The sequence below is a fragment of the Micromesistius poutassou genome (assembly GCF_964030765.1).
Source record: "Micromesistius poutassou genome assembly, chromosome: 2".
NCBI classification, from domain to species: Eukaryota; Metazoa; Chordata; class Actinopteri; order Gadiformes; family Gadidae; genus Micromesistius; species Micromesistius poutassou.
The window spans coordinates 10,925,318-10,941,255 of NC_140272.1; positions in this window are offsets into that span (position 1 = coordinate 10,925,318).

Below are 15,938 nucleotides of genomic sequence, written 5' to 3' on the forward strand. Positions count from 1 at the left end.
GTGAGGGAACCAGGCAGCTCTTCTGGAAATTGACCCTGAGACCGAGCTGGGCCACCTGTGAGAGAAGGGTTGCAGTGTCCCGGGTCACCTGAGACCGGGATGGTGCACAGACCAGCCAGTCGTCCAGGTAAGGCAGAATCTTTACGCCCCGCGACTGCAGGGGTGAAAGTGCTGCCGCCACACACCTGGTGAACACCCGTGGAGAGAGGGAGAGGCCGAACGGGAGCACCCTGAACTGGTAATGGTGGCCCTGAAAAGCGAACCGCAGAAATTGCCTGTGGTGTGGCGCTATGGGGACATGGAAATATGCATCCTTCAGGTCTATTGAGGTAAACCACTCCCCCTCGGCGACAGTACGTAGCACCTCTGCAGTGCTGAGCATGTGAAATCTCAGGACCTTGAGGAATCTGTTGAGTCCCCTCAAGTCGAGGACTGGGCGGAGTCCGCCATCTTTCTTTCTGACAAGAAAGTAAGTCGAATAGAACCCCCCGGGTGGTAACAGGGGGTCTACCGGCTCAATGGCACCCTTGTCCAGGAGGGCAGACAGCTCCTGGTTGAGGGCATGAGCTTTTGCCGGGTCTTGAATGATGGTCATCTTGACCCGACCGAAGGCTGGGGGCCGGCGTCGGAACTGAATGTTGTACCCGTGGGTCAAGGTGGAAATCACCCACGGGTCCCTGGTGGAAGCAGCCCAGTAACTGAGCTGCTGCTGGGAAAAACCGCCGACGGCCGGCCCCGGGCTCTCAGCGCCTGGTCCCCCGGCCTCTGGAGGCCCTGGGGGGACGACGGGCAGCATCCGAGGTCTGAGGCTGCCTAAAGGGCGGCCGTTGAGGGGCTCGAAAGCCACTGGGGGAGGTCTGTGGCCGCGAGCGGCGCTGGGGGGGAGCTGCAAAGCCCCCTGGCCTGCTGGGAGGAGGCATACTCCTGTGAAGCCCAGAGAGCTGCTGTCGAGTCTGTCTGGCCTGTACTGTGCGCTCAAGCGCCTCCAGAGCAGCCGACCCAAAAACCTCCCCAGGTTCCACGGGGACACTGCGGAGGGTTCTCCGGCATGTCTCAGTGAGAGGGGACTGTGCCAGCCACACCTGGCGGCGAGCCTGGACAAGAGTGGACATTAGTCGCCCCAGTTCCCTGGACATCAAGGCGAAGGCCTGCAGAGACGCGTCACCAAAGCTGTGGACGGACGCGTCCACCGTAGCCTCCTGCAGCGATGCTGAGAGAGCAAGCATCAGATGGGACAAGGAGTTGCCGATGCGTCCCATGCGTGCTGCCGCATCATAGGCCTTAGTGAGCAGGTCATCCGTAACCCTACACTGAGGGCGAGGACACCTAGCGTCTGGCCTCAGAGCCTCCTCTGGCGAGACGACGAGAGCCGCTATAGCCGGCTCAACCGCTGGCATGCGGGCCAAGCCAAACTTGGCTGCATCCTGCATGGCGGCTAGGGTCCGGCCATCCGATGTTGCATGAGAGAGGGCTCTAGTATCCCTCCAGCACGCGTGCAGCTCCCTAAGGTATTCCTCCGACGGAGGCACCGTAAAGGTGGCCGGGGCTGGGCCACGCCTGAAGAAAGCGCTGGCGGGAGCCGGCTGAACTTGCGGGACGTCCAGCTGCAGGCGGGCCAGGGCCATACGAATGATGGCACCCATCGAATTATCCTCGGACCCAGTACCACCACTGTGGGCCGAGGAGCGGGAGCTCACTCCAGAGCCGTGCCCGGAGGCGGTGTCCTGGGGAACCGTGTCCGCCCCATAGTCAGCGAACTCGGTGGCTGATGCCACCAGGGAGAGCGCATCATCCTCCGGCTCGAACACAACCGTAGGAGGAGCAGGAGCACCCGTATCGCCTGCACCAGTTCCAGACCGGATGGCCAGGACGAGGGACTTCATCTGGTTCAGCTCCTCAGTCAACTGGTCCACCTTGGAGGCCAGTTTAGACTCCTTGGCCCTCCTCCCGGAGGAGGCACCCGCAGTCTCAGCCGCTCGCCGTTTGGGTCGGCTAGGCTGAGCCGGCGACTGCTGAGCTGGGGTCAACTGTCCCGGCTCCGGCGCCTGGCCCAGCAGGTGCTCAACCTCAGCCAGTCTGGAAGCCCGCACTGCCCGAGGCATGAAGCTGCAGTTCATGCACGAATCCTCCGAGAGCCCCTCTCTCAGGTGCTCAGGGCCGAGGCACGCAGGACACCTGTCATGGCCATCTGCAGGCTGCAGAGAAGCCAGACAGGCCGAGCAGGAGTGTTCACCAAACATGGCCGGCAAACACACACAAACTAAGGACCTAACAGATGCTGGGAGAGGGAGCGAGCGCACTGCCTTCAACGGTGCTGCACAAATGAGGAGAAGCAAAAATCAAACTGGCGCAACCGCAGGTGCCAGCGAAATACGCACTGAGTGGGCCGGGAAAACGCCGGTAAAACCAGCAAAACGAAGTAGCGGTAGTACAAATGTCGGGAGAGGGAGCGAGTACACTGGCTTCACCAACAAACGACGCTACAACAAAAGGCGGTACAACCAACGGTGTACGGTAAATCAAATGGGCAGCGCAACCGCTAATGCCCGTACTAATGACGCTGATGCCGGGAGAGGGAGCGAGTACACTGGCTTCACCAACAAGCGAACTATAACGAAAGGCGATACAACCAACGGTGTACGATAAATCAAATGGGCAGCGCGACCGCTAATGCCCGTAATAATGACGCTGATGTCGGGAGAGGGAGCGAGTACACTGGCTTCACCAACAAGCGAACTATAACGAAAGGCGATACAACCAACAGTGTACGATAAGTCAAATGGGCAGCGCGACCGCTAATGCCCGTAATAATGACGCTGATGTCGGGAGAGGGAGCGAGTACGACGCCTTCACCAACCTTACGAAAAGAGAATACTCGAAAGGAAACTTATACACTATGCCCGGTACTCGGGCAGTTGTAGAGACCAACCGGTTCAGAAGAGTGTCCGCGGCAAACCGCACCAAACCTTCCGTTTCAGCCCGTCGCAGCCTTTGGAGGGCGCAGCCCGCAGCTCCGACAAGTTGTCGCAAGGCTACCGGCGACGAGCAGCAGTTCCGTAGAATTTGTCCTAGTTGAGCTAAAGCTCACTGACATACCTCTACCTGCGAGCGAGAAGATGAGAAGGAACCGATCCTCTGATGTCACCGGAAGATATAGACTCGCAGGTGTCATCAGGGGTCACAGGTGACTCTGTTGGTATAAACACTCGACCTGCGCATGCGCGAGATGGAGACATCCAGTGCTGAAGCACCGCCTCTGGCGGTCAGTAGGGATGAAATAGAACCGACGTCTCCTCGTGATGTCGGATACTTGCTCTCCTAAGTGCGTTCTCCATTTAGGGAACCTAAAAAACTGTAGCCCACTGTTCTTACGGTTTCCTCGGCGATCGTGTGAGGCATAGGAGCAGTTTTTAACGCAGCAGTTGCTTCCAGGCATTGTTAAAACAGTAAAGAATTTCAATAACCTCCTCTGCTAGCAGCTACCGTGTCAACAATAACGCAAAGCTCAGCTGCACTCGGAGGGGCGTACCTACCAACATGGCGGAAAGGGGGGGGGCTTACACGGCTTACTGTGCCGTGACGTCAACTCCTCATTCCTAAATGAGAACACAATTCGGTGTTTAGCTAGGCTAGTTGCACACGTCTTTTTTATGTAGACTAGCCTAGTCAAGGCCTGCGGTTCGATGAATACTTTTCTATTAGATGTAGGTACCCAATGTGTTCGCGTTATCCATACAGCATGGCCTTTTCATGCATTTTAATTGCCCATAGATAGGCTACACCAGCGGTCCCCAACCACCCGGGCCATTCAGCTCTTAGCAGATCTTAGCTAGATTCCTGACCGGGCCTATGGCCGGCGGCGGAACCCCGACCGCGGAGCCCCCCGGCGGCGGAGCTAAGATCTGAATATTAGCCGAATATGATTCGGATCTTAGATTATGGTAGGTGAAAAGTTTGGACCCCTGGGCTACACTATCCATTGGAAATTGACACAGTTTCTCGTCGGTGAGTTCGCCTTAGCACTACAGGCATCATGCACTTAGCACGTGATCAGACCACCAGAGTTGTTGGTCGTAGCACATTGAGACTAGTGCCGCGGTCAGTCGACCGCCTATTTATTTTTGTTCTCCCGTCAAACGGCTCACTGTAAGTTCACCTCCGCACAAGTCTGTGCGCTGTGCGCGCCCTGCTGGTTAATCTGCTATCCTCTTTCTTCCCCCTCCCCCCGCCTTCACTGCTTTGATATGAAAAATGGCTGAGGCAGGTGAGTCCTCCGAATTAAGTCGAGTATTTCAGGCCAACTGGTAAAGGAGTGTCACGGCTTTCAAACACACAAACCATAAAGCCTATGGACGCCTCAGAACGGACTAGTCAACGCGCTGCGGCATCACTCGTGTGTGTGTGTGTGTGTGTGTGTGTGATTTCAAAGTAACAAACTCAAAGCCGATGCATGCGTCCAAAACTATATAAACAACAAAAACAGCGTCCCTTATTCGCTTTACATACTTTATTTACCGCGCCGTATTAATTCCCAAGTTTTGAAAAGAAAAGAAAGTATTTGAAGCGAATAAGCGACGACACACACGCACGAACACACATGCACGCACGTTCATTCACGCAAGCAGGCACCCACTACAACCTGGAGAGGCTGTAAATGCTTTTAAAAATGATAATGGCTATATACAATTTTTGACAGGTTACAAATTCTCCCAATTTACTTACTATTCCTCTGTACATATTTGTTTTTTCCTGCATTTTACAGATTTGTGAGGAGTTTTTCTGTATTACAAACAAAGATCTACTCGAAACATTCAGAGCTGCTGTAGAAGCGCCCCTACTGCTGAGTTTGTACCGCGCCCGAAAAACAGAGTTTGATGAGGTGTGTGCACAGTACAGTACCAAACAATACTTTTGCCCAGATGAAATTCAATCTGTTGAATTACAATTAGTCTTGCTATTATTAGAGCTATCTTTCTGTTTTTTCTTTGAGACCACCAACATCGTCAGACACGGCAAGGAAGCAGCCATGAAAGGACTTCCTGTGTTCCTACGTCAAGATCCTAATCTACTTTTCAAGCAGTGTCTTGTAAGTATTAATGGTCATTAATATACATTTTACAAGCATAGAGATACAATTGTAAAATGAAGATACTGTAATTGAAAATACTAGAAAATCTGAAAGTTTATTTCTGTTTTGCCCTCAGACTGCTTGAGAGAGGGAAGGGAAGTTAATTGCCTGTCTTATATAAAAGCTTATTGGTTGTGAAGTGAGTCCCTCTAGCACATTTGACAGGGGTTTCAGATTATACCATGAGGAAGATGCTGCTTTGATATACAGGTTGTTGTCGGCAGATGTTAGACCGAGGCTACCTGCTTTGGCTAGAACTAGGGGGCTAGATCACAGCCATATCACTCACCACCTGTCGGGTCATTCTTTTGATACTAGTGATTAGGTCTAGGCCTCTACAGGCTACAAGCTATTATTTTTCTTACAGTCCGAGTCAAATGTTCTGGGCCACATAACTACAAGGGTGATATACTCTTCTACATTGGGTTGGAACCATTTCCTTGGTTTTGTGGACATTGCAGGTTATGCTGGTGAGCTGGCACGCATCTCACAGGGGTGAATAATACCATCGATTATAGATAGATAGATTATACCATGAGGGAAGATGCTTTTATTGAGCTGGCTCCTCTTTGCTCTTTTATCTGTTTAAATGTGCGCTATGCATGATGGTGGAAGTTCAGTTTGTATTATTTGTTTAAATTTCTTGGTTGATGCTTTTGCCCAACAGAACGTAGGTTTAAAGTTTAGGATCACTTTGAATGTTCTTGTTTTCAATGGAAACACACATGAGTTATCCTGCATAGGAAATATAGGAGACCAAATCCTGTCTTTATTCATTTTTTCCAGATTCATATGGCGGTCTTATCATGGTAAACTAGCTCATTGTCAGGTGTTTAACAGCGAGACACACTCGGAGACAGTAAAGAAAGACGGGTCCTAGCTGCTACGCGCGTTTGATGTGCTCTCACCGTTCTCATGCACACAATTGTTTTTTTAATACATAAATTAAAGGCTTGCGGTTTGTCCACGATGCGGCCTATATGCGGGAAATTACGGTAGTGTAGTTTACATAGTTTTCATAGTTATCAGCCTACGTGCTGCTGAGAAGACCAGAGTTTTTTTACAACACCCTCAGGGGTCGCATAGCTATTGGATCATGAGGAGATATTAGCTGAATGCTAGGAAATGTTATTTGTTTAAAGGTCCCATGGCATGCTATTTTATGGATGCTTTAATAAAGGTGTTAGTGGGCCCCTAATACAGTACTTGACGTTTAAGAAATTCAGCCTTGGTGCAGAGTTACAGCCACTACGAGCCAGTCCCACAATGAGCTCTCCACAAACGTGCCGTTTTTAGAGGCGGGTCAAGGTGGAGGGTGGGAGTGTGGCCCTGAGCAGCTCGCAGCCACGGTACCATGCGCTAGTGTTTACAGTGGAACACTGAACACTCCGGGTGCTCCGGCGGGAGTCCTGGAGCTCTATATCTAAATAATATCATATTATTTAGATATCTATATCATATATATTATCATGGTCAAAAGCTGTTTGAGCCTCCGTATGATATTATGAATCTCAAACGACTGCGACGGGTTCTCAGACGCCTCTGGTTCTTCCACTTCCACGTCAATATTAAGTAGGCTACAGACTCAACGGAGAAATGAAATGGAGGAGAAGGGGATTGTTGCCCGGGGTTGTCTGCGTCGGGTTGGTTGAGAAGGAATTGGGAACCGCGACATGGAGGAGAAAAGGATTGTTGCCCAGGATTGTCCGTCGGAGCCCCGCGGAACGCTGGCCGCCCCCGGGGCTGCCCGCCCAGCCCTGCTGCCACGGCAGCGGTCCGTCTGAGCCCCGCTGCCCGCTGGCCACCCCCGGGGCTACCTGCTGAACGCTCGCCAACCCCGGGGCTGCCCGCCCAGCCCCACTGCCCGCTACAGCGGGGCTCCGACGGACAATCCTAGGAAACAATCCTTTTTTCCTCCATGTCGCAGTTCCCAATTCCTTCTCAACCAACCCGACGCAGTCTAGTCTTTTCACCAAATGGGAGCTACATGCAAGCTTGCGTTATTGTGTTGCATGTTATGCGCCATGCGCCATGAAGGCCGCCTCATACCTCCGGATCCGGACGAAATTTGTCCGTCCGTACTAAACGTTGTCTCCGAGACTACCCTTCATACCTCCGTCCGGTTTCAGTGTTATGGATGTTACGCAAAACAACCTCTAGAGGGCAGTGACTGTCATGTATAAAATGACCGGCATCGACAATCGCAAACATGGTATCTGTAGAGGAGATGATTATGCTCTGTGTCATCCGGCACAAAGTGTACGTGGAGGTGGAATGTGGCACCCCTCACCAACCTGCAGATTCTCTGCTCAAAATTTAAATTCAAAAAAGTTTTATTGGCATAAAAAATATACATTTGCATTGCCAAAGCAGGTGTACAATAAAATTATAAGGTCAAGTATATAGTATAATATAAGTATAAAACGTTAAATACAAAATATATATACATATCAGTTATTATAGGCCTACTACTCTCGTGGTTGGGACTTCTGCCTCTACTGCAGCCTCGATCTCCGGTGGTAGTGCTCCGGTTTGTCCGGAGCACTCCGGATTCGTAAGCTCAGAGGCGACGGACCCACTGACGGACGACCTCCGGGACCAGACAAAAGCGTCCGTATCCGTATTTACCGTAGGGTGTGAATGGGCCTTTACACCAACAGCGGAACAGTTATCCAAATAACAAAGAACACTTGCGTTACAGTGTGTATTCACACACACACATGTGGCACTCGCACGGTCCTAGCTCATTGTCTCATTGGCGGGCCAAATTCTCTTGGAAGCAAGCAGAGAAAGGGGAGGTAACATGGCCCCATATGACGTCATATGGGGCCGGAAGCCAAATCGAATCGTTCAGCGATCCTTTTTTCAAAGACGGCGCAAGATAGCTACTTCTCGGTTTACACCTAACGCAATTTTTAGCTACTGGGGGACCATAGGGAGGCTAGGGGAACTCGACTTAATGTTAGAAAACCTCAAAGTGAAAATTTCATGCTATGGGGCCTTTTTAAATGGCCCCATAGCATGGGCCATTTCATAGGGCTCCATTTTAGGTATAGGCCCATTTGATTGTTGTTTCTGCTGATCAGGTGCACCAACCCATTGCAGCAGCAAATTTGATGATGGAGGTGTGATTGCTGCTCTGCAGCGGGTGCATCACATAGCCCTGGGCAGAGCCGTATATAGAGAGAGTTCTGCCAACTGAAATCATGGGTGCCATCTTGTAGACCCAAGTCAGCTCACTGTACAACGTCTGCCAATGGAACGAAGATGGGATGTTGCAATAAATCGCTCATTATCATCATAAACTGTTTGTGAATGTTAAAAGGTTTCTCATACTTTGCTAAAATATAAACGCTTTTACAAATATATCACGTTGAACGTCTCGAGAAGACAATTATGCCTACATCACCTACAGGGCTCCAGACTTAACTTTTTGACAGGTAGCACTGGTGCCACCTAGCTTTTCATTTAGTAGCACCAAAACAAATTAGGTAGCACCATATAAAGCGTGTTATTAATACATGACCTTATATTTATGAAAGATTGACAAATAAATAGTTAAAGAATAAAAATAAAGATAGATAAACGCCTTAAATTAAGCACATAACATGGAATATTTATATTTGCACACACACACACACACAATTCTGTGTGTTTTTATAAGATACCTGGGCATGATGGCATTAAATAATAATTTAATTCTAACGGAAATTATAATTAACCTATAGAGCATTTTTCCATATAGTTATTATCATTTGGCTATATGAGACACACTCCTTACCTTTTGCATGGCCATGTTCAACCACAATATGGCCAATAAGAATATTGGTTTTCCATCTTCAACGATACGGGCATATATAATCTCGCACTCTTTGGTGGATTTGTCAGCGGTCTTTCCCTTGAGTGTGTCTGCTATAACTCCCACAAATTGTGCACACGCAGTGTCGTTGGAATATGTGGGGTTGACGTTCAGTCCGTTATTCTTCATCATTTTGTGAACGGGAGTTCCTCTTTAGCGATGTTGTAGGCGGTGTTAAACTTGATCATTTGTTCATTCTCCGCCGAGCGATTGGTCTCATCTATCCGATTAAATGAGGTGGGGAGAGACTGGGAGCTTCATGTGATGCAGCGGTCCCTGCACGTCTTGTGCTTTTGGCTTTCATTGTGTAATTTTAATGACTGAACTTTGAATTGTGTAGACCCATTTACAAAATGTGTTTTGCCTGCAACGGACGGGCCACATGTCCTGCAGTACACACACCATGGTTTGTCCCTCATAACGCAACCACGGGAACTGCGCCAGCCTTTTTTGTTAAACAATACTTTTTTTTTTCTCCCCACTGCCCCCCGCCTCTTTCGCCAACCTGTCACTGTCCTCTTCAGAATAAGAATCTGAGATTCTTCTTGCTTCCTCTGCTAACCCTTCTCCAGCACCAACAACAGCCTCATTTGTTTCCTCCTCCGAGACATTTTTCTTCTTAAAATAATCTACTATCGACCGCTTCATATCTGCTCGTTCTCCTGCAAGTAGCACCGAAGCGACCTCATTAAATTTTAACTCACACCTTAAGAAATTAGGTCGCACTCTGGAACCCTGATCGCCTATCAGTGGAGCCGCGTTCACCTTCTCCGATAGCCGTCGCTGTGTAGCCTACGATTGAGACATTGGCTAAAAATTACAACTTCTTGGTTATTTATTTTAATCTAGACTATAAATATTTCCCCTAAACATCAAATTAACCCTTCTCGTAGCCTACTTAGGTGTCATGATCAGACTGTGTCTATTGTTAAAAGTCTGACTGATGACTAATGCCCAAGGGAAAAAAGACCATACACGTATGATTTTGTTTATCAATTAAAGAGTTTTCTCTTTCATAAAAAATGAATCAGACGTTAGCAATATAAAAATAACTTTGGTTACTTCTTAGACTATAACTTATAATACATTCTGAATGTTTGCATTCAAATCCTAGCAGTACGCAATAATTTGTACAACATTTAAACAACAGACTCTCAGGAAGATCCTCCAACAGGAAAATTCATATTCAAATAATTAATTAATTAATTAATTAAAATATCAACAGTGAAATCAGGGAAGAGCCATTAAAACATCTCAAATATCACGGTAAAAGTATACATTTTGTTTTAGACAATCTTTAATATCTTTACTTCTTACACTATATAGCGTATAATACATTCTGAATGTTTGCATTCAGAGATGGTTCATCTTCAGTCCGTTTCGTTTGGTGGGTCTGCTGGGCGGTGTCGGTGGGGTGAAGACGAACAGTGTTGGGATGGAATTTGGCTTGAGCTTCCTAACACCATCAGCTCTGTGACTCTAACTGTGTCTCATCGAAGTGGTCCTACAAACGGAGTCAGACATTTTAATGCAATTTCAAAGAGAAAGTAAATGATGGTAATGGATTTTCACAGAATGTCATCTAACCAATGCATAGTTATTGCATGGATTACATAAGCGCTTTGGCACCATGCTGTTTGCACTAGACTCTAGACAAGAGTAACATAAATCTCTCCAGCAAACATGAACTGACCATGTATTATCTGTAACTCGAGAAATAGCTGACCAAGCAATGCTGCAAAAGGGCATTTGTTTGCAATATATCCACATGATTTCCGTGCAAAGTTAATCACAATCTTTCTGACATGCATGAACATAAACAAAGACAATGCAGCCGGTGTTTTGAAAGAATGCAGGGTAAAATGCAGCAGTGCAGAAAGATAGCACGTCAAGTAGGCTAGCCTTGCAATGATGTAGTATTAATAGTTGTCATTATTCTAAAAATTGCATCGATTTTCACAGAATGGCATCTAACCAGTCCATACTTATGCATAAAAGAGCCTGGTGGAAAAATACAGACGGCAGATGCAGGTTGTTTGTCCCGGAGTTCAGTGCTAGCATTAGCATAATAAGGGGCAAAGAGCTAGCGAGCATCGTGTAGCTTAACACTACTAGGCTAAGTTCAAATCAAATTCACTTTGGTTAGTACTTTTTTCGAAGCATGCCATGAATTGATGGGGTACAATAATATTTTCCAAATGTGTTTTCTTTACAAAGTCGATGATAGAAATGTTCATACCTCACACAACAAGGAAAAATTATTCGGCTTCCAGTTCATCCTTCTGACCCTCTGCTCCCACAATTTCCTCCTAGTAGGGTCCTGAGGGAAATGATGCAGACGTCTACCACGTCCGGGCCTTAGAGAGCAACCATAGGCTACACAACACAACATTTTCTTTCGAATAGTAATGATATTACAGATATATATTCCTCTCTTGTAAGTTGTCGCACTTGCCTTGATAGCATGGTAATGACGATTGATTAATGTTTGGTCTGTAAGATGGCGTACACAAAACACGTGACTACCTTTGAACCAATCCACGACAGAATTGTCCTGAACGTTCTAAACAGAGTTGGCGGAACTCTCTATATACGGCTCTGGCCCTGGGAAGAACTTGTGCTGAGGGATAGTGGATGTCACATATTCTACTCTGGCCACCTGTGATCGGTTCTTTTAAGCAATCTTACACAAGATGGCGTTCTTGAATGTCATTGGTACGCAAAGCACAGCCGTAGGAACAAGGCGCTTGCGCCGAGTTCCGAAGTCCTGTGCTTCAAGTACCAATAATGACATTCAAGAACACCATCGAGTGTAAGATTGCAAATCAATAACACAAACCATCTTCATTATCAACAATATTGTAAAATGTTTTCATATTGTGGGTTAATTTGCCCTCAAATTCAAGCTTTCTGCCCAAGTTCATCTCCATCAGAAAATAGTTCCTATAGTAAAAGCGCCTCGTTCTTACTGCGCAAGTGAAACAATGTAACAGTTGAACGTTGTTATGGAAACTAGGCCCATGAAAGTAGTTTCAGCTAGTTAGCGTAGCGATACTTTCTGTAATTAGGCACATTATTTTTGTCCGTTCTTTCACCAGGCATTTAAACACACTCTAGAATGGGAATTGACCAATCAGAGTGCTTGCTTAAACTTGTGTGTTATTGAATACCACATTAAGTCAGCTTTACAAATTTTCTCATTTTTCCCATGGACAGCACCAGATTGGCTTGAATGACGGGGATATGGATCAGTATTTTTTTTTACATGCGCATGCGCATCTTTTTTTGGATCTGCGCGCGCATCTTTTTTTTGGACATGCGCGCAGGTCCAAAAAAAGATGCGCGTGCGCATGTCCAAAAAAAAGATGCGCGCGCAGATCCAAAAAAAGATGCGCCTGCGCATGTCCAAAAAAAAGATGCGCGCGCAGGTCCAAAAAAAAACATTTGTGCGCAGGTCCAATTTTTTTTATTATAATTTTTTTAATTTATAATTTTTTTTTCTATAATTTTTTTCTATAATTTTTTTATTTTAAATAATTTTTTTTTGATAAAAAAAGTTTTTGATACATTTTTTTTCATAATTTTTTTTTATATAACTTTTTTTTATATAATTTTTTTTTTCATAATTTTTTTTTTATATAATTTTTTTTTCATTTTTTTTATATCTTTTTTTAAATCTGTTTATATATATATATATATTTTTTTTTATAATTCTTATTTTTTAATTATTATTTAATAATAGGTAAGACCGCACGGGGATGGATAATGAGCGTTGTTTAAGATGAAATTACAATGCCAAATATGGCAGACACCTTCAGATATATGAGAGACCCCCTCCGTTTTTTTACTTTGTTGCCTATTTGGGAGCTTGTACGGAAGAGCATTAGGGCCACGGAGTAATATATTAATTCTAAATCTCTGAGAAAAAAAGTCAAAATTTTCGAGAAAAAAGTCAAAATTTTCGAGAAAAAAAGTCGAAATTTTAAAAAGTCGAAATTTTCGAGAAATAAAGTCAAAAGTTTTGAGAAAAAAAGTCGAAATTTTCGAGAAAATTAGACGGGCACATCGTCTGAGGCGGCGTGAGTACACAACCCCGGGGCCTAACGCACTGTGGCACATGGATTCATACGATAAGTTGAAGCCATTTGGAATTTGCATTAACGGATGCATTGATGGCTACAGTCGGTACGTATTGTGGATGGAGGCGTATACCACCAACAATGACCCTAAAGTCATTGCCTCATATTACACCAAGTGCATCGAACGTGTGGGGGGCTGTCCGGAGCGGCTGCGAGCAGATAGGGGGACTGAGAATGGCCACGTCGAGGGCATGCAAGTCTTCCTTAGAAGAGAGCACTCCGATGCATTTGCAGGCATCAAAAGTTTCTTGTATGGCCACAGCACTGCAAACCAGCGCATTGAGTCATGGTGGGGTATCCTTCGCAAACAGAGCGTGCAGTTTTGGATGAACCTCTTCAAATCATTGCAAGATGCTGGCCACTTCTCCGGCGATGCCTTGGATAAGAGCCTAATGCAATTCTGCTTCCTCGAACTAGTTCAGGTAGGCTATGCTACTGTTTGCATCATCACCCAATGTGAGAATCGATTTAATCAAAATGCCATTTAAAATGAAACATACAATATGGTGTACCGCAATTAGGCAAGTGCGAACCCCGATGTGACATGGCTAAGTGAGTCCTATCGTGGGTATGCTAAAACTCATTATTCAGGGATGTATTACTTCTGTTAGGCCTACATGCAATACACATTAAGGGTGACTTCAATTCTCTGCAAAGGACCTGGGGAAACGAAGTAGTTTAGTAGGCTAGTTACAGGTACATAATAAAAAACACACGACTATAGGATCCATTACATGTGAAAACATAAAAAAAAAATGTATTAATAGTCATCAGGCCAGTGTAATCTAATATTACTGCATTACCATTAACTCGCATGGAATTATGGGATCACTCAATGTGCTGAAACTTCTACAACCCTCTGCTGAAACTGCAGGCGTAGATTGTTTGCTTATAAACTCGCACTGCGCAGAAACGAAACTTAATTTAGCCTAATTCATTCAACCGTGCAGAAACCAAATGTGTGTATTATATCATTTTAATTTCATTTGCATTGTCTTGCAGAAAGAGCTGGATGAAGTTGTGCAGACATGGAATACTCATAGAATCAGACCAGCTACATCCAGGGGTCAGTCTGGAGGTCGTCCAATCCTACTTTACACAGCCCCGCAGATTTCTGGTGGGGAGGACAGACTGAAGTTATTTAATCAAGAGGAGGTTGACCTTTGTAAGGAGGAGTGCACACCCAAGGGTCAATTGCCTTGTGATGAAACAGTCTACGATCTGTCCACATTGCTGGTACAAGAAAATGGATGGAACACTCCTAAAGATGCGTTTGAAGCTGCTGAACTGTACACACTGTTACGAGAGGAGATACAAAATAATCTTTGAGGATTTCACCTACTCGTCTGTGCCCACAGTTTGGGTGCATCAGCACTTGCTGTGTACTTGGAGAGACTTTTGATTGCCATTGCCACTGAGCAAGCCTCCACTTTACCCATCCACTCGTACACACACACACACACACACACACACACACACACACACACACACACACACACACACACACACACACACACACACACACACACAGTGGTACTTGGAGAGACTTTTGATTGCAATTGCCACTGAGCAAGCCTCCACTTAACCTGCCCACTCGTATTGTTTCTAACCTGCGGGAAGGGACACCTCACCTGTTTAGCTGGGGTTGGGATAGTCTTGGGGTGGTGACTAGTTGGGTCGTACACATTTACACACCAGTTAAACACCCTTCAGGCACCCTGACAATCTGCAGATCCTGAAGCTCACTCTAGCAAGTGACTGCTAAATAGGAATGTCCCTTGAATATCCCCTTGGGGATTAATAAAGTATCTATCTATCTATCTATCTATCTAGGAAACCACCTGCTGCCACACGACAGCACTAATCCTACTAGGCATTGGGCAAGGGGGAGTCAGATCCTGTCCTGCTCAGTCCTCCCTAGGTTAGCGTAGAGGTTTAATCCCTACAAGACTGTGGCAATACCCCATCTGCTACACTTTAATAGGTTAACACAGTAGAGATGACTGTGTAGTGTGACATCCCAAGAGGCCAATGAGCCAGGGCAGGGGTGTATAACAGGGATGTATAAAATAACGATAATAGTTGTAATGTTAGGTGCAATAGATTAATATAATGCAGTTCTTAACTAATGGGAATATTATTTAGCTTGTTTTTCTTCATTTTGGTATACATTAGTTATTCAATGATTTATTTTGTTCTACTGTATACTTTTCCTGACAACCTGCTGCCGCCCCCCCTATCATGTCGTGGCCCCCCAGGGGCCCCCGGCCCCTTCTTTGAAAACAGCTGAGCTAGAGGGCTTTTTGAGAGGCAGAAACTCTCAGTATGAGGGTGGAGTTTGGGGAGACACATACACTCAGCTTCATGCACTCTTGTTCTTGACTGGACTCTGCTGTGTGGAGCATTCACTGAAAACGTACCTGTGATTCTGGCCTTGGGAATTGTACTGAAACTTACTTACCTGTGGATTGAGTTTCTCTGTTACTGGGCTGAAGATCATATGTATTGTTGAATTAACTGAAAGTAAGATTTTGTTTGTTCTGTGAAAATGATATTGTTGGACTGAAGGAAACCTACCTTTAAGTTTGTTGTTCAAGAGCCAGAGACATTGTTTGAGTTTGACTTTTCAAATTCAACCCTCATTAAATGAATTTTGAACATTTACAGTTTTTCATACGGTACAGTACAGCTCAATGAGCACAGTAGTACAGTATTGCCTGTGGGCTATTCTGTAGGGCTGTGAAAATAAAGTATGTTTCAAGTATTTGGTGAAAGTATTCCTACTTTGTATTCATACACAAATCTTAGTTCC